Source organism: Pipistrellus kuhlii, unplaced genomic scaffold (genome assembly GCF_014108245.1).
Source record: "Pipistrellus kuhlii isolate mPipKuh1 unplaced genomic scaffold, mPipKuh1.p scaffold_m20_p_35, whole genome shotgun sequence".
In the NCBI taxonomy this organism is placed as follows: domain Eukaryota; kingdom Metazoa; phylum Chordata; class Mammalia; order Chiroptera; family Vespertilionidae; genus Pipistrellus; species Pipistrellus kuhlii.
Genome location: NW_023425535.1, coordinates 1,382,698 through 1,402,639, shown reverse-complemented (window position 1 = coordinate 1,402,639; position 19,942 = coordinate 1,382,698).

The window sequence follows — 19,942 nt, the reverse complement described above, 5'->3', positions numbered from 1 at the left end:
AACCAGGCCCAAAGCAGCCAGGCCCGGAGCAGCCAGGCTAGGAGCAGCCAGGCCCAAAGCAGCAGCATCCAGGCCCAGAGCAGCCAGGCCCATAGCAGCCAGGCCTGGAGCAGCAGCAACCAGGTCCGGAGCAGCCAGGCCAGAACATCCAGGCCTGGAGCAACCAGGCCTTGAGCAGCATGTTCCTGCTCATGCATCTGTTAGCTACCAGTCTTCTGCAAAGTCTTGTGCACCAAGTCCAAGGACTCTGAGTAAATCTATAATACACTAGCAACAAAACAGACTCATTTAGTAGCTAAAAATATTAATATGTCCATAATTCTGATTTCTCATTTTGATGTTTTGCATCAGCATTGTTGTTATTATTTAATAGCCAGAGTTTTGCTCTTGATATTCAACTTTTGAAAATAGCATGTGTGTGGTTTAGTTTTTGCATTGGCATTGTTTGCAATTGTTTTTAATTTTAGAGCCCTATTATTGATGTTTAAATCTTATTTTAATTAGTAAAAAAAAAAAAAAAAAAGGTGAGATGTAGCTCATGGACATTCTTTTAATTCTTATCAGCTGAGCCCGAGGGCTCTGGCAGAATCCCCTTATCAGTACGGATTTCTTAATCCATGTGCTTGGAATGAGGAACAAATAGGACCTTGACTCACCCAGGTCTCGATAAGCTAAATCTTGTACCAGAAAAATAGGAAGCTTACCCAGATTTTGATGAATGGGATCTGGGCACACGGAAAGCTCCTTTTGACTTTAAACTCCCCTTTGGAAGCCAATTAAAAAACAAACAAACAAGGGAATTAAAAAACCTGATGAACAATAGTAACTGTTGAATATAATAGAATCAGAGGTATGGAAGGGGAGTGGACTGATGATTCTCAGGGAAAAGAGGAGTGGGGGGTTCGGGAAGAGACTGAACATAAATTGTGCACCTATGGATAAGGACAATGGGGGGTGGGGAAAGGGCAGAGGGTGGGGTGGGAACCTGGTGGAGGGGGAAAATAATGAGGAACTTTTGTAATAATATGAACAATAAAGGTTTATAAAAAAATTTAAAAAAATAAAATTTATCAGCCTCTAATATATATATATATATATCTGAAACCGGTTTGGCTCAATGGATAGAGCATCAGCTTGGAGACTGAAAGGTCCCGGATTCGATTCCCGTCAAGGGCATGTACCTTGGTTGCGGGCATATCCCCAGTAGGGGGTGTGCAAGAGGCAGCTGATCGATGACTCTCTCTCATTGATGTTTCTAACTATCTCTCTCCCTTCCTCTCTGTACAAAATCAATAAAAATATATTTAAAAAAAAAAAAAATATATATATATATATATATATATATATATATATATACACACACACACACACACACACCAGCTTTTCCAGGTGTTCCCTTTCAGAGTCATGGTCTCTATTGGTTGGTTAGTGCCAGGGAAGGGGTTCATTAGTCATCGCAGCTGGTCCTGACATCACCTGCCTGGTTTTGCTGCTTTTCTGGGCTGCAGCTAAACACCAACTGAGGCCTCGATGTTATCTCTAGGGAGGAAAAGTCAGGGGTCTAACCTCATGATCAGTGATAGGCTAGGGGAGGAAAGGCCAGCCTGTGGGTAAAGTCCGGTTCCGGTTTTGCCCATTGCTAGGCACCTGGGGCTTTTTGCCTTGGTGACCTTTTATATTTGGCTATAAATTGCTCATCCAGTTTGTTCCACTATTATTTCAGTTTTCTCATTCTATTTGCCAAGAAATTTTCCTAGCTTCTTACTATCCTGCCTCAAAAGAATTCTCTTTGAGTCACTAAATGCAAAGAGACCACATCGCCAGGGACAATGAATATCTTCCCAGGAATATGAGGAAACTCTTTTTAAAATCTTGACTCTGCAATTCCCATAACTCTGACATGCCCTGGAGAACAGGAGGAAACTCGGCCAAAGGACAGACAGAATTCTCTATCATCCCAGTGGAAGGGAGGCTTGAACCAAAAATTGTTATATGGAACAATTTCATTTCTTTTGCTCCTCATTTTGGGAACTATAATACTGTGGTTTGTAATAAGAAATATATATTTGGCCTTTATCCCTATTTCTGGCAGAGTTAGACACTGGAATTTCCTAAATGATAAAGGTGTATTTTGTTATTCATAACAAGCCCCTTTCCACCAAGCCTGTGTTTATATTAATGCAGTATTTTTGGAAAGCCCTTAGGAACACGGATTGATTGCTAGGGAAGCCAACCCTGTTGTTAGAGGGTTGAAACTTCAGTCCCACCTCTAGACCTCATGGGAGGAACAAGGGCTGAAGGTGAGTTAATCACCAATGGCCAACTGCCGGAAGCCAACTGTCATAATTGCAACAGTTTCATCAAAAGATTGATTGTACTTGGGGACTCAACAAGGGCTGAGTCACATATGTTGTCCCCTGTTGGGAATGGCTGAAGGCATTTTCCCCAAACCTGAAAAGGATGTTTGTTTGCTGGAAGACAGCACAGGGCATCTTAATCTACAATATGTTATTGCTTCCTGTTGGCCAAACACCTGAACAGCCGAAGGCAATTCCTCATTCTGACAATGCTTCCATACAAAACCCTACCCTTTGAAGTGTATATCTCCACCTTGCCTTAGGACAATTTGTGTTAATAAAAAGCCAGGGGTCTGAGACAAGGAGAACTTGGTTTCTTCAGCCAAGCTCCTCTGCGGGCCCCCCCCCCCCCCCACCCCAAAGGACTTTCAAATTTATGTTTTGTCTCTGGACTTTTTATTAACTTATGCACAGCCCCTTCTCCAGACTGTGGAACCTTCTAGATGCTGGATCAAGACCACCAGCATTAAATGGCACCCAATGTCTGGCAGCCAACAATTTAATCAGTTGTTCCTAAGATATGAAACTGCCATTAATGCCTGAAAGGATGGAGTTCTGAGAGCTTCTGAGTTGGTGAACAGCAGGAGGCCCAAAGAGGGCCCCAAAGCCCCCTGCCCCTTCCCTCACACATGGCCTTCTGCATCTAGCTATTCCTGAGTTATATCCCCTTATAATAAACCAGTGGTCTACTATCAGTAGTCAGTGAATTGCTTTCCTGAGTGCTGTGAGCCTCTCTAGCAAACCAGAGGAGAAGGTTTAAGGAGCTTTCAATTTATACGTTTTCGAAGCCCAGGTAACAACCTGGACTTGTCATTGGCATCAGAATTGTAGGGTGGGAGTGCAGTCCTGAGAGACCGAGACCTTAATCTGTGGTATCTAAAGCTGTCTCCAGTTCAATCGAGTCAGGATTGAGTTAAACTCTAGGACATCTAGCTGGTGCTGCAAGCATCAGAGAATTGCTTGGTGAGTGAAACCCCCTCGCTGCAAACACATACACATTTGGTGACTAAAAGGGAAGTGGAAAAGTCCGAAGGCTTCATTTGAGCTGCAGCCAAAACCCCTTGTGATTTTAATGCCCCTCGTATTCTTGGCAAGTAGGATTAAATGACTTCATTCTAAATTAAGCCTTTGTTTACATTAACCACTCTTCCTGCTCCGTCGCTGTTCTCAGCAATGTAATCATAAGTTGCTGATGTTGTTTGCCAAGCAGGAGGAGGCAATTTCAGGGCCCAAGTAGAATGTATGAGGTTTTTTTGCAGAAGAAAAGAATGTCTTCAATGTATTCAGGATTCTATCCTGCTTCGACCAGCTGCTGGTGCCAGGAGTCTGAGGGAGAGAAGCATGCTCTGTGATGCTATCTCTCATTCCTCTCCTTTAAAACTCTTCTGTTGGGTCAGGAACCGTGGAGATGGTCTTTGGATGTCTGTCTGCTTCCTGCAGAAAGCAACCTTTTCTTTTCACCCAACACCATCTTTCCAATATTGGCTTTTGAGCAGTGACACCCACTTGTTTTTTTGGTAACACCTTAGCCCTGAAAAGGCTAATAAGGATGTATTGCTTCCTAATTTTACTAAGTTTTCAAAATTAAGAATAGATTTTGTATATTTTCACATCTTTTTTGGCAGCTATGAGATAATCATAGAGTTTTTCCTCTGTGTCTTTTTTTTTTCTTTTTTTGATCCCCTTCATCCATTTCACAGTCCACCAACCCCTCTTCCCAACCACCATCAATCTGTTCTAAATACTGTTTTTGTTTTTATTTTAGATTCAATATATGTGAAATAATGACGTTGCTGATGGAAAGGGGGTCCTTTCACAGAGTCACAAGAAAAGAATTTCTGGGGACGCATACATGGGAAGTTGTGGTGTAGTGGTGTTAGGAGCAGAAATAGACTATAAGAAATATTAATCATGCTCTGTTAACGGTGGTGGTTCTTTTCTGATTAGAGAAAGCGCATTCTAACCCCGCTGAGAGTCGTATGCCCTGGGACATGGGAGCTGACATCGGAATGCTGTCCGTCCTCCTTCTGAGAACTGCCCATCATTATGGAAAGATTTTACAATTGCGTGGCGCCTAGTCCTGGAGGCACCTGTTTTTTACAACCCCCAGCTTCTATTACCCACAATCTCTCTGCACCACGACACCCTCCTCCCCCGCCCCCGCCCCCCACCAGCCCCCTTGACTTGTAACCTGGAGTGATTATCCCATGCCACTTCCCCACATAATCTTGTTCTTCTCCCCAATATAAGCAGCGGCTTATGGTGGGGGGCAGAGCAGATTTTTGTGGATGACCTGCTGCTGTCCCACGCTGCCGGCAGGACTGGAATAAACACTCATATATGATTCTATCCTGCTTAATTGGTCCTGCTTAATTGGTTCTGCTTAATTGGTTCTGCTTAATTGGTTCAAATAGTGCCAGGCAGCGCGGCCCCCTTGGCTGGTTACAGTGATGAGGTTACAGTGATACGGTTTACTGGGATAGAAATAGAAGTTTTCCCTCCGTGTTCCAGTGTCTCATCTCTGTCCATCCTGCTGTGGGAAAGTCCAGCCTTGTCTCTGGTCTTCATCAAGCCCAGAGGAAAGGCCAGTGTGCAGACATTCTGTGTTCAGTCCAGTTCAGTCTCTGTCCTCACCTGGCTAGCTTCGTCTCTGTTCGCAGCTGCACGTTGGCAGATGCTATGTTGCTGTACCCAGGCTCAGCTTAGCTTCCACAGAGAAAGAACACGCAAGTCAAGAAGGGGAGCACATGTTACTGGGAGAGGGAGAAGGAGAGAAAGAAGAGAGGGGGGAGGGGAAGGGAGAATTATTAAACTTGGATTATATTATTTTGGGCTTGAAAAGGGCTAGGTGCTTTTTCAACTAACCAATAGATTTCCTAATTTTTTATAGGCTGGTAGGGGGAATCCTTCCCTTAACCAATCAATATTTTATAATAGATCTTCTAGGGTTCTGTGTTTCTTATCCAATCTGATCCTTTCCCCAGACTAAGCACCACCTCTTTATGGTGGCCATCTTAGTACCTACTGGGCATGGCTCATAGTAGAAGCACCCCCCTCTGCACCATCACCATCGTAGCTTCTAGGCTTCTCCAGAGTTTGTGCCCAGCAAAGGGCCTCCCCTTTATTGTTATTCCTTCTCCCCATGGCCTGGATCAGGACTGGCTGTGCCCTGGGGCGTTTGGAAAGCTGGTCTTTCCTTTCTACGTGGGCTGATTGAGCAATGTTAATTTCCCTTGGGGCAATGCTGCAATCCCCCACGATGTCTGTGATGCTACAATTTCCTAGCAAAGCGGGTTTACTATTTATCCATTTAGCTCTTAGGTTTATTATGCTTACTAATGTCTGATTCCCTTTAGTCCCTTCCTTTATTAGTCTATAGCTACCCATGCTAACATATTGGTATTTGTCTTTCTCTGCCTGACATACTTTGCTTAGGATAATGCCCTAACGTCCCATCCATGTTGTCACAAATGGCAATATTTGTACTTTTTTAAAAATTTTTTTTTTATGGCTGAAGTATATTCCTTTATGTGTATATGTATGTGTATATCACATTTTCTTTATACATTCATCCACCAATGGACACTTAGGTTGTTCCATTTCTTGGCTAGTGTAAATGATGCTGTAATGAACCTAGGGGTGAATATGTATTTACAAGTTACTGTTTTCATTTTCTTAAGATAAGTAACCAGAAATGAAATTACTTTCTTTTTAAAGTTTTCTGAGGAACCTCCAGATTGTTTTCCATAGTGGCTATACCAATTTATATTTCCACCAACAATGCACAAGAGTTCCTATTTCTCCACATCCTCACCAATATTTGTTATTTCTTGTCTTTTTTGATAAAAACCAATTTAGCAGGCGTGAGGTGATATCTCATCATGGTTTTGGTTTGCATTTCCCTGATGATCAGTGATGTTGAGCAGCTTTTTCATATACTTGTTGGTCAACTTTGTATATCCAAAATTCCATTCCTCCATAAAAGCAATGATATCTCTTGCAAAAATGGTCACAATCAACTTTTTCAGAATTTAGATCTTCTAGCCATTTTAAAATCAGATTATTTGTCCCTCCCCCCCCCCTTTTTTTCTATTTTGTTGTATGAGTTCTTTATATATTTTGGATATTAATCCTTTATGGGTATATAGTTTGCAAATATTTCCTCTTATTCTGTAGGTTGCCTTTCATTTTGTTGATGGCTTCCTTTGCTGTGTAGATGTTTTTTTAGTTTGATATAGTTCCACTTATTTATTTTTCTTTTTCAATGTATTTTTTATTGATTTCAGGGAGGAAGGGAGAGGAAGAGATAGAAATATCAATGACAAGCCGAAACCGGTTTGGCTCAGTGGATAGAGCGTCGGCCTGCGAACTGAAAGGTCCCGGGTTCGATTCCGGTCAAGGGCATGTACCTTGGTTGCGGGCACATCCCCAGTAGAGGGTGTGATGGAGGCAGCTGATCGATGATTCTCTATCATCGATGTTTCTAACTCTCTATCCCTCTCTCTTCCTCTCTGTAAAAACTCAATAAAATACATTAAAAAAAAAAAAAAAAGAAAGGAAGAAATATCAATGACAAGAGAGTATTATTGATTTGCTGCCTCCTGCATGCTCCCTACTTGGGATCAAGCCTGTGCCCTGACCGGGAATTGATCCATGACCTCCAGGTTCATAGGTCAATGCTCAACCACTGAGCTACACCAGCCAGGCCCACTTGCTTATTTTTGCTTTTGTTGTCAAATCCAAACAATTATTACTAAGACCGATGTTAAGAAGCTTACTGCTTATGTATTCTTTTAGTTTTATGATTTCAGGTCTTGTATTCAAGTCTTTAATTCATTTTGAATTAATTTTTGTGTATTGTATAAGATATTAGGTTCTATTTTTTTTTATTTTTTTTTTTTTTACTTTTTAAGGTGTCAACTTAACATTGCATTCCCTTTTGTTGGAAGAATAGTACATGCTTGAAAAAAAGACCTGGCTGGCATATTATTACTTCAATGTGCTTCTGGCTTCTGTTCACTAATGTTTAGTTTAAGATATTCATTTGAATACTTTCAGAGGTTTTCCTCTGGCGTGGTTTTGCCGTGTCCTTTCTGTGCTATATTTCTCTGTTCGGGGTATTTGTCCAGAGGATGAAGTCCTGGTTGCTCTGCTTTAGGGTAGAGATTTGGGAGAGTGCTGTGATTAGGGGTCCCCAGCCTAGACAAGTAAAGGCTGGGTTAGATTTGCCTTGAAATGAAAGTAACTGGGCAGAGGGCACAAACTATCTTTACATATTTAAAAACTATGAAAGTGGCTAAAATAAAAAGTAGCATCAAGCTTAATGGTAAGCTTGACTATCCACGTGTCAGGAATAATACAAGAACGCTCATTCTCACTACTGTGAATGTATAATGAAGTTATTGACAAGTGCGTTTAAGTAAGAAAAATGTTTTAAATGGGAGGGGGAAATGGATGGTAATTTTTTTTTTCTTAGAAAAAAAAAATTAGTTTCTAGTTTTTCTTAGAAACTAATAAGAACCAACAACAAAGTAACTATTATAAGCAATACAACAATTCAACAAGAATGCAATGGCAGATCAAGTATCTCCAAAATTCTATTCCTCCATAAAAGCAATAATAATTCTTGTAAAAATTGTCACAATCAACTTTTTCAGAATTCTGAAAAAGAACCAAAGGCTTGCAACAATCCAATGAACATTTATTCAAGAAAAATGGCCCAGTCTGAGTAAGAAGAGGGAGCTATGCAATAGCCTTGAAAACCAGCAGCCTCACTAGCATGGTAGCTGTACAACCCAGCAGCCCAGGAGGCAATGGGGAGAGGGGAACAGGTTTCAGAGAATTACATAATCTGATCTGTTTGGAAGTTTTCTTGTTTGGTTGGTTTCGTTTCTCCAGGACAAATTAACAACCTTCAGCAGACTAATCTACAATATTTAAGGGAGTTGTCAGATTGGTTTCATTTCTCCTTCGATGAAGTTCTTGCAATAATTCCCATTTTTATATCATGTATGAATCTGAGCTAGTTTATGCACTGGAGGGGGAGTCCCTCAGCCTGGCCTGCCCCCTCTCACAGTCTGGGATCCCTCAGGGGCGGGAGGCAACCCAGTGATCAGGGGAAGGCACTCCCATCACACTTCTGCTGCTGCCACTGCCAGCCTCGGCCAGCCCTGGTTACCTGAGCCTCAGGCAGCCCTGGGTGGTTGGGGAGCTGAGGGGACTGCGGGATTCCAAAGGCAGGTGTGCTGGGAGCGGCTGGACCTGCCTAGGGGTGGGTCTGGCCATGCCACATGCCTGCCGCCCCAGGGAGGTTGAGGGGACTTCTTCATCTTGTGGTTGTGGGTGCCGCCATCTTTGAGGGTGTGTCAGCCAATTAGTATATTCCCTCCTTATTGGCTGTTGGGTGCTGCCAACTTTGTGAGAGTGTGATGGTCAATTAACATATCCACTCTTCATTAGATAGGATTCTTTCTGCCCTTTCTCTCTCCTTTCCTTTGTGGACCCCCATTATACATATGTTGCTAGTCCTCATAATGGTCACTACAATGACAAGTAGACGTGGTGGTGCTGTTAAAGCAGTGAGCATTTCTTCCCAATGACAATGATTGGCCCCAAGAGTTGTCTTGTTATATATATATATATATATATATATATATATATATATATATATATATATATATATATTTGATTTTAGAGAGGAAGGGAGAGGGAGAGAGAGATAGAAACATCAATGATGAGAATCATTGATCAGCTGCCTCCTGCACGCCCCCTACTGGGGACCGAGCTTTCAACCAGGGCATGTACCCTTGACTGCAATCAAACTCAAGACCCTTCAGTCTGCAGGCCAATGCTCTATCCACTGAGCCAAACCAGTTAGGGTGGTTTGTTATTTTTAACACTACAGGAGGAGGAGAAAGAGAGGCACTAAAGGCAGTGTGGAACCCACGTTTCCCAGGGAATGCACACAAGTGCTTAGTTAGGTATAATCCACAAAATAATATCAATTATTTGCTGTGAGGCTACACACATTTTAAATGTAGTCAAATATTTTGTATTTCACAAAGTCCTCTTAATCTTCTGTTTTTTAAAAAATTATTCCTATTTTATTTTTCATGATTTTATCTTTTTTGTAGGGAAATTGCCTTACAGCCAATTAATTATGTAGAAAAATGTTTGTGGCAAAAAGTCTTGTGGCAAAGATGTCTATGAGCAAAGATCTTACACAAAAAGTACCTAGAACCATTATGAAGAATGCTGCTAAGAACATTTGTGGAGAAGTATTTGAGTTCCTGTTTTTAATTCTTTTGAATAGATTCCTAGGAGTGGAATTGCTGAGTCATTTATATTTAACGTATGAGGAACTGCTAAAATGTTTTCCAAAGAGGCTGCACCATTTTACATTCCCACTAGCAATGCACGAGGCCTCTCATTTCCTCAAATTCTTATAAATAACACTTGTTATTTCTCTGTTTTTCCTTTTCGCCATCCTAGTGGGTGAAAAGTGATATCTTCTGGTTTTGATTTGCATTTCCCTAAAGACTACTATCTTGACCATCTTCTCATTGGGCATTTGTATGTCTTCTTTAAAATGTTTGTTCATGCCGGGACCGGTTTGGCTCAGTGGATAGAGCGTCGGCCTGGGAACTGAAAGGTCCCGGGTTCGATTCTGGTCAAGGGCATGTACCTTGGTTGCGGGTGCATCCCCAGTAGGAGGTGTGCAAGAGGCAGCTGATCGATGATTCTCTCTCATCGATGTTTCTAACTCTCTATCCCTCTCTCTTCCTCTCTGTGAAAAATCAATAAAATATATTAAAAATAAATAAATAAAATGTTTGTTCATGTTATTTGCTCATTTTAATGGAGTTATTTGAACTTTTACTGCTCAGTTCTAGTTCTTTATATATCCTGGACACAAGTCCCTTAACAGACATAAAACTTATTAGGATATTCTTCCATTCTTTGCGCTATCTTTTCATTTTCTTGATGGTCATTTTTGCAGTTTCAAAAGTACTAATACAGTAGCCAATCACAAATATTTAATGTCTATTCAGGAAATATTTAAAGTAAGAAAATTCATAGAGATAGAAAGCAGATTAGTTGTTGCTAGGGGGTAGGAGAATAGGGAACTGAGGAGTAATAGCTAAAGGGTATGGGTTTTCTTTTCTTTTTTTAATCCTCACACAAGGATATGTTTTTATTTAATTTTTAATTGATTTTACAGAAGAAGGGAGAGGGAGAAAGAGAGAGAGAAACATCAAAGATCAGAGAGAATCATTGATCGGCTTCTTCCTGCATGCCCTCTACTGGAGACTGACCCCGCAACCCAGGCATGTAATCTTGACCAAAATCGAACCCAGGACCCTGACGCTCTATCCATTGAGCCAAACTGGCTAGGGCAGTTTTTATTGATTTTAGAAGGAGGGGCAGGAAGGAAGAGAGAGAGAGAGAGAGAGAGAGAGAGAGAGAGAGAGAGAGAGAGAGAGAGAGAGATCAACGTGGGATAGAAACATCAATTGGTTGTTTCCCCTACACACCCCCACCAGGGCTGGAACTTGCAACCTAGGTATGTGCCCTGACTAGGAATTAAACCCACAAACCTTTTAGGGTAGGGACAATACTCCAACCAACTGAGCCACCTGGCCAGGGCATAGCTTTTCTTTCTTCCTTCCTTCCTTTCTTTTTTCTTTTTTTTTAATATATTTTATTGATTTTTTTTTTTACAGAGAGGAAGGGAGAGAGAGAGCTAGAAACGTCGATGAGAGAGAAACATAGACCAGTTGCCTCTTGCACTCCCCCTACCGGGGATGTGCCCGCAACCAATGTACATGCTCTTGACCGGAATCGAACCTGGGACCTTTCAGTCCGCAGACCGACGCTCTACCACTGAGCCAAACCGGCTTCGGCCCTTCCTTTCTTCCTTCCTTCCTTTCTTCCTTCCTTCCTTCCTTCCTTCCTTCTTTCTTTCTTTCTTTCTTTCTTTCTTTCTTTCTTTCTTTCTTTCTTTCTTTCTCTTTCTTCCTTCCTTTCTTCCTTCCTTCCTTCCTTCCTTCCTTCCTTCCTTCCTTCCTTCCTTCCTTCCTTCCTTCCTTCCTTCCTTCCTTTCTTTCTTTTTTATTTTTAGGTGTTGGGAAGTTCTGAAATTGATTGTAGCAATAAGTAGACAACTCTGTGACTATATAAGAATTAATTCTACCAAGTAATAAAGAGATAACTTGAGTAAGTGGAAGGGCATTTTCTATTCTTGAGTAGGAACATTCAAAATCATAAAGATGTCAATTCTTCCTAAGTTGATCTACAAATCTATTTTTAAAACACCGACAGGCCAAAACTGGTTTGGCTCAGTAGATAGAGCGTCGGCCTGCGGACTGAAGGGTCCTGGGTTCGATTCCGGTCAAGGGCATGTGCCTGGGTTGTGGGCACATCCCCGGTGGGAGGTGTGCAGGAGGCAGCTGATCGATGATTCTCTCTCATCGGTGTTTCTAACTCTCTATCTATCCCTCTCCTTTCCTCTCTGTAAAAAAATCAATAAAATATATATTTTAAAAAATTAAAAAAATAAAACACCGACAGTATATTTTTGACATAGACAAGCTGATTCTAATGTACATGGGTGGCAGGAGGGAGGTGGGGAGGACAAGTAACAGTAGTCCAAATAATTCTGAAAAAGAACAAGAAGGGACTTACTATGCTTCCAAAGAGAGTATTAAAAAAGCAATCTGACCTTTGGAAAAGCAAAGCTAAAACAGAATGTTCAGAGCTGTAACCAGCCATGCTGCAGTGCTGGCCAAGTGGGCTCCCGCCAGCTTTCGGCTCTCTAGGTATTTGAATTGCTCAAGAGAGTAATTTTTTGTTGAATCATTGAAATATTTGTCTGGTTTTTGACCTACAAAAACAGCAGTCACATACGGTTCAATCAAATTAGAGAAAAATCAGAGCAGAGAATCTGAGTCAAAGTTTTTTGTCAATGGTCAAAGACAAAGAAACCAAGAACTACACACATTCAAGGGCCTTAAAACTGGTTCCAAACTCAGATATGTACCTTGTGACTTGTAGCTGATGAAGTGAGAGTGGAACTGGAGCAGGTGGGGCATAAAGGAAGGAAAGCCCCCAGACACAGCTGAGAGGACTGTGGGCTGGTGGGGCTTTCTTTGGCTGGCTGCGTGGGAGTGGCGGTGGTGACATACAAAGGAGAATGACGACTCTCGCTTGAAGACACAGGGTTGGGGCTGATCACGGTGACCCACGTGGGAAAGGGGAATTGCAGCAGATGTGAAATGCATTTGTCATCAGGCAATTTATATTGTTCCATTGTTTTCTTTTTCTTATATGGTTCAATTCTTAAGTTGGAAATCAAGCAAGTCACTACCAGGAATCATTTCTCATAAATGCAATGCGTGACCTTTGTATCCAGGATTAGAGAAAATTTGCTATAAAGAATATTATTGGGACAACTGGGTGATTTTGAAAAAGGCACTATGCTAAGAAATAGTATTGTATCAGTATTAAATTTCCTGAACGTGATAATTACATTATACTTCTGTGAGGAAATATCCTTGTTTTTGGATTTTTGAGGTAAAGTGACATAATATTTGCATCAAATTCCTTCCCCTCAAAAGACAGATACACAAAGCAAATTAGCAAAATACCAACAACTAGTGAATCAGATGACATAAGTCTGCTATTAAAAATAAACTCGGGCTGAAACCGGTTTGGCTCAGTGGTAGAGCATCGGTCTGCGGACTGAAAGGTTCCAGGTTCGATTCCGGTCAAGGGCATGTACATTGGTTGCAGGCACATCCCCATTTGGGGGTGTGCAAGAGGCAGCTGGTCAATGTTTCTCTCTCATTGACATTTCTAGCTTTCTATCTCTCTCTCTCCCTCTCTGTAAAAAATCAATAAAATATATTTTAAAAAATAAAAAATAAATAAATATATAAAAATAAACTCGGTGCCCTAGCAGTTTGGCTCAGTGGATAGAGCATCAGATTGCAAACTAAAAGGTCCCAGGTTTGATCCCCGTCAAGGGCACATGCCCAGGTTGTGGGCTTAATCCCTAGTGGGGGGCTTGCAGGAAGCAGCTGATCAATAATTCTCTCTCATGATTGATGTTTCTACCTTTCTCTTCCTCTCTGAAATCAATATATTTAATTTTTTTTAAATAAACTTGGGAGGAAACAAGTAATACCAGCATACACTGGATTTCTATCCCTCTGTCATATGGGAGACACTTACCAAAAACAGGAATAGTTAGGCATGTCATCACTGGTGAATATGCATTTAAAGTGAACAATACCAGGCCTCCTAAGTGTCAGAAACATGCTGCCACCTACCAGCCTCCGAGGTGTCCTTGTTCCCCATTTCTCCGAAGGCTCGCGTTTAGGGCGGGAGCATTTATAAGCCACCTGTTTTGTCGATCCTGGGCTCTTTGTTCTTTTTTTTTTTAATTTTATTTCTTTATTGATTAAGGTATTACATATGTGTCCTTATTCCCCCATTACTCTTTGTTCTTATAAAGTTTCTTTATGACCCTCTCTGTGGGCAACATCCTCCTGTTCTGCCTACATTCCCTGTCCCTGCGCCTCAGGACACGGAGCCTGTGTGTTTGTTTAGGGCCTGTGTAAATAACCATCGCTGTTGTTCTCCTGGCCCAGGAGAGATGTACATAAAGTGGCACTTGTTCTAGCTGTACTCCAAGGCAGGGAAAAGGCATGTGAACTTACGTGGCATTTAAAGAAACTTGCTTGGAGTTTTGAAACACTTGGAGCCACAGGAAACTATTAGAAAGTGAACTGGCAAATGCCTGGAACCACAAATGACAAATATCCACAAGACAAAGAAAGAGCCCAGCAGAACACAGCAAAGGCTCCCTTCCGTCTTTCTTTTTTAAAAATACTCACCCAGCCGAAACCGGTTTGGCAAAGTGGATAGAGAGTCGGCCTGTGAACTGGAAGGTTCCAGGTTCAATTCCGGTCAAGGGCATGTACGTTGGTTGCGGGCACATCTCTGGTGGGATGTGTGCAGGAGGCAGCTGATCAATGTTTCTCTCTCATTGATGTTTCTAACTCTCTATCCCTCACCCTTCCTCTCTATAAAATAAATCAATAAAATATCATATATTTAAAATAAATAAATAAAAATAAAAATCCTCACCGGAGGACCTTTTTTCATTTATTTTTAGAGAGAGTTGAAGAGAGAAGGAAAGACAGAGAGAAACATCAATGTGAGAAAAACACATTGAGTGGTTGTCTCCTGCAGCACCCTGACCAGGGCCCTGTAACCAAGGTACATGCTCTTGACCAGGATCAAACTTGGGATCCTTTGGTCCACAGACTGACATTTTACCCACTGAACCAAACCAGCTAGGGCACTGGTCTGTCTCTCTCTCTTTCTAGAATATATTTTTATTGATTTCAGAAAGGATGGGAGAGGGAGAGAGAGAAGAAAATCTCAGTGAGGAGAGAGAATCATTGACTGGCTGCCTCCTGCACGCCCCCTACTAGGGATCAAGCCCACAACCCTGGCATGTCCTCTGGACTGGAATCGAGCCCTGGACCCTTCAGTCTGCAGACTGATGCTCTATCCACTGGGCCAAACCAGCCAGGGCCCGTCTCTCTTGATAATAGTCCCACCTGCTCATTCATCAGATGTGTGCTGTCAAGATGATGAGAGGAACCTAACTAAGACTAGAACAGATGTCGAGATCTGGATGGACATCTATATAATAAAAGCCTAAGGGACTGTTACAGAGGAATGACCAGAACAACTGGTCGCTGTGATGGCACTGACCACCGGGGGGCAGATGCTCAATGCAGGAGCTGCTCCCTGGTGGTCAGGGTGCTCCCACAGGGCAGGGCCACTCAGCCAGAAGCCGGGCTCACAGCTGGCAGGCGCAGTGGCAGTGGCAGTGGTGGGAGCCTCTCCGCTCTCTGCTGCAGGCGGGCGGTAAGGAGAGAGGGGCCCTGGACTACAAGAGCCCCAGTCAGTGAGAGGGATGTCTGACTGACGGCTTCAGCCTGATCTTCAGGGGGATCAGACCTAAGCTGTCAGTAGACTCCCCTGATGGGTTACAGACTATGAGAGCGCCCAGGCTGGGCTGAGGGGCGCCCCCCCCCCTTCTGCCCGTGCAAGAATGCCACGCACTGGGCCTCTAGTGTTCTCCCATGAGCCTTCATGAATGCTTCTTCCTTTCAGCTGCTCCTCCTTCGCCATCAAGCAGGTGGGTATCATAAGGCCAATGAAGCTTCCCAAGACTTTGCGAGCTCAGCATTTAATACTCTCCATTATCAATTACCCTACAGAGGCAATATCTGTCAGGATCATGATAGCTATTGAGTGAGATTCCTGGACCCAATTTCTCACAGAAATTCTTGGATACTAGCAAAGTGTTCAAGAATTAAACTCAAATTCTTATTGACTTTTCACAGAGAGGAAGGGAGAGGGATAGAGAGCTAGAAACATCGATGAGAGAGAAACATCGACCAGCTGCCTCCTGCACCCCCACCACCAGGGATGTGCCCGCAACCAAGGTGCATGCCCTTGTCCGGAATCGAACCTGGGACCTTTCAGTCCGCAGGCCTACGCTCTATCCACTGAGCCAAACCGGTTTGGGCCAATTTCTTTTTCTTAAAATATATTTTGACTAGTGGCCCAGCACATGATTAAATCGTTAAGGTAGGGTCCCTAGGCCTAGCCTCCTGTGATCAGGGCCGTCTTCTGTCTGTTCGCCATCCCCCAGGCCTCCGCTGCCAGGCTGTCAGGCCGTTGGGATCACCAGCTCATGCCGGGCTGCTCCGGGGTCCAGGCCTGCGGGAAAGCGGGCCCCGGAGAATTCACCTCCGTGTGCGCGCCGGGCCGGTGCTGATGGAACGTGCTGCCTGCTCGGGCTGCTCACGGGGGCTGGGGCGCCGCTGCCACCACTGCCGCTGCTGCTGCCACTGCTGCTGGGGCTTGAGGCCCGGATGGAGGCTGCGGGGCACACCCACGACCTACCCATCCCGGCGGGAGCAGCCCCGAGCAGGCAGCACGGTCCATCAGCGGCCGGCCAATGCACGTGCATGGAGGTGAAGTTACTGCGCCCACTTTTCCGCAGGCCTGAACCCCCAGCAGGCGGGAATGAGCTGTGATCACCCTGACAGCCGGCCCCAGCCTGGACCACCCGCCACCCACCTCTATTTCCCATTCTTCATCCCTGATCCATCAGAGCGCCCGGGGGAGGGACCAAGAGGTCAGCGGTTCAGCGGGCTCACCTGTTCCCAGACCCCACTGGGCAGTGGGGGGAGGGGAGGGACCACGAAGAGGTCAATGTCACCTCATGGCCACCAGCTGTTTGGTGGTTTTGATCGTGACGCCTCTTGGCCTTTTATTATTATGATTGATTTCAGAGAGGAAGGGAGAGGGAGAGATAGATACAAACATCAATTATGAGAGAGAATAATAGACTGGCTGCCTCCTGCATGCCCCTATTGGGGATTGAGCCCACAACCCAGGCATGTGCCCTTGACTGGAATTGAACCCGGGACCCTTTGGTCCACAGGCTCTACCCACTGAACCAAACCAGCTAGGGCCAGAATACCAATTTCTTACAAAGAACTTTAAAGGGTAAAATTCAATTTTTGTTCAGGGCTTTGTCCTATGTATCTGTTTATACATAGGACAAAGCCCTGAACAAAAGTGCTCATGCACATCAAAGCGTCTGGTTTTCTGATGTGGAAGCTCCTCCCTCAGAGACTGTCCTCCAGGGCGTTCATGAAGGCTCCGTTGTGTCATCATGACTGACTGTCCTTGGCAGTGGTGATGGATCATCTCCATTTCCCTTCTTCCTCCCTAGAAACGGGGGGGAGGGGGGGATGGGACTGAAGGCTCCAATCTGCTAGTCACATGGTTGGTTTTCCCAGCAAAAAGCCTCCACTTTAAAAAATAAATATATATATATATATATATATATATATATACACACATTATTATTGATTTTTTTACTGAGAGGAAAGGAGAGGGATAGAGAGTTAGAAACATCGATGAGAGAGAATCATCGATCAGCTGTCTCTTGCACACCCCCTACCTGGGATGTGCCTGCAACCCAGGTACATGCCCTTGACCAGAATCAAACCCGGGACCTTTCAGTCCGCAGGCTGATGCTCTAGCCACTGAGCTAAACCGGTTTCAGCAAGCCTCCACTTTAAAACATATATATATTTATATATATATATATATATATATATATATATATATATTGCCTTTTTACAGAGAGAAAGGGAGAGGAATAGAGAGTCAGAAACACCGATGAGAGAGAAACATCCATCAGCCGCCTCCTGCACACCTCCCCCTGGGGATGTGCCCTTGACCGGAATCTAACCTGGGACCCTTGAGTCTGCAGGCCGACGCTCCATCCACTGAGCCAAACAGGCCAGGACAAGCCTCCACTTTTGGATGTGGTCCCCAAATTACCTCATTTATAAAAGAAAAACCATCTTTAACACTCTTAAGAAATTCCAAGCAGTTTGGTAGCTGTGAACCAGAAACTGTGAACGAAGACCAAATATTTTATAACTTACAATGTTACAGCTGCCCCCTTTGAAATGCTTATAATTTGTCAGGACCTGTTCAGGGCACTCAAATTCATTACCTCATGTCAGCCTCACCTCAGACCTGTAAGTCAAGCATCACTAGTCCCATGTTACATAGAGAAACAAATTCTCAGAAAAATTTAAGTGGGTGAGTCTAGGTTATATTGAGTTGGGGAGGGGGGTAGCAATCTGAATCTATGCCCAGTATTCTGATGCACATTCTTGTTAGTGTATAATTAAGCCCCATTCTTATCATTAATGTTTATCCAGCCTTGCATAACCTGTTTCCTGGAATACTCCCATTTTACAGAGGCCATAAACCATGAACCATACACAACCCCCGAGGGGGTTGGCAGTGCTGGCGCCAGCCAGGCCAGGCCTTTGGGTGTAATCTCACTACCCACATCCCAACCCACGGGGGCTGCAAAGCCCATCACAGAGCCTGGAAGTTAGCAAACATAGAACTCGGGGCTATTTAACGTGAGAACACACTACAGTCAACGCTCAAGCTTCGGAGACGGACTCCCCTGAGTCATCGCACTGGTGCATCCGCAGATAAAGGAGTTCTTTCTGAATTCTCTGAGTGCCCGGCTGGTCGTTTTCCCATGCCACCTAGCCGCTTATCTGCAACAATATAGCTAGTGAGAAGTCTACTGAGTCCTACTATCCAGAAGTGATAAATATGATCAGAACTGTTGTGTACAATGGAATGTTATTCGGCCTTAAAAAGGAAGCGAGGTCTGACACCTGCTACAACATGGAGGAACCTTGAGGACATTTTGCTAAACGAAATAAGCCAGTCACAAAAATAGAAATACTGTTAGATTCCACCCAAATAATGGACCTAGAATAGTCACATTTGTACAGACAAGAAGTAGAATGATGGTTGCCAAGGGCTGAGGGGAGGAGAGTGGGGAGTTGTCTAATGAGCAGAGTTTCAGTTTCACAAGATGAAAGAGTCCTGGACATGACTGGTAGTGATGGTTGCACAGCAATGGGAATGTACTTAATTCCATTGAACTGTACTCATAAAAATGCTTACAATGGTAAATTGTATGTTACCTATATCTTATCACAGTTAAAAAACAACACACAAACAATTAAAAACAAAAACAAAAAACAACCCACAGATCCTTTAAAAGGTGGGAGGGGGCTGGAGGGGGAAAGAATGCAATCAGCCAAGTGTCTGGTCTCGGAGAAGTCACGTGCCTGTAAGCAGGAAGGTCTTTGGGGGAACACTTGCCCTCCCTGAGCTCTATCTAAAGATAAGGAGAGGTGTCTGGGGGCTTTGTGGAGGGTGGAGTTCTTCAAAAGCAGCCACAGGTGAAACTGGAGGTGATGGTTTTTAGAGTTAAGCCCTGTGAGAGGAAGGGGAGGAAAGCAGGTGGAGCAGAGGAAGACCTGAACTGCAGTGCAGGCCCTGCAAAGCCTCCGCCCCCTGCGGCCACCCTGGAGCACTAGCACCCATCAGGGTGTCCACTTCTGACTGGAGTCGTCAGACCTTTGCACCCTGCTTCCCCCAGTTGCTGGAGAAAGGCGGCAACTTCGAAGGAACCCAAGCTCACTCTGAAAACCAAGGACCCTGAAGGAGCTGAGAATTGTAGACCCTCCATGGACTATAGTCCCTGCAGCTGGGACTTCCGTGGTGGGGGTGGGGAGTGGCAGGTGCAGAGATGGGGGAGGCGATTGGGGGATACGAGGAACAAGCAATTCCATGTTAGCCATGGGCCTCAACCCAAATTCTGGAAAGCTCCCCCAAAACACGGTTCCCTAGGTCATCAACCTTTTCCCTCTTTGTAAGAAAGTGATTGTTGACAGTATTACAGATGTCTCCCTTTTCTCCCTTTTCCTCTTCCACCCAGGACTTTCCACACTGTCTGTGGGGGGGGCTGTGCATATATTCAGATATGTTATTTGGTTAATCTCTTCCTGTGCCTCCCTCTCCACCCCCATCCTCTCCCCTCTGAGACTGTAGTCTGTTCCATGCATCCGTAACCACTTTTTCTCCAGTAGTACGAAAGC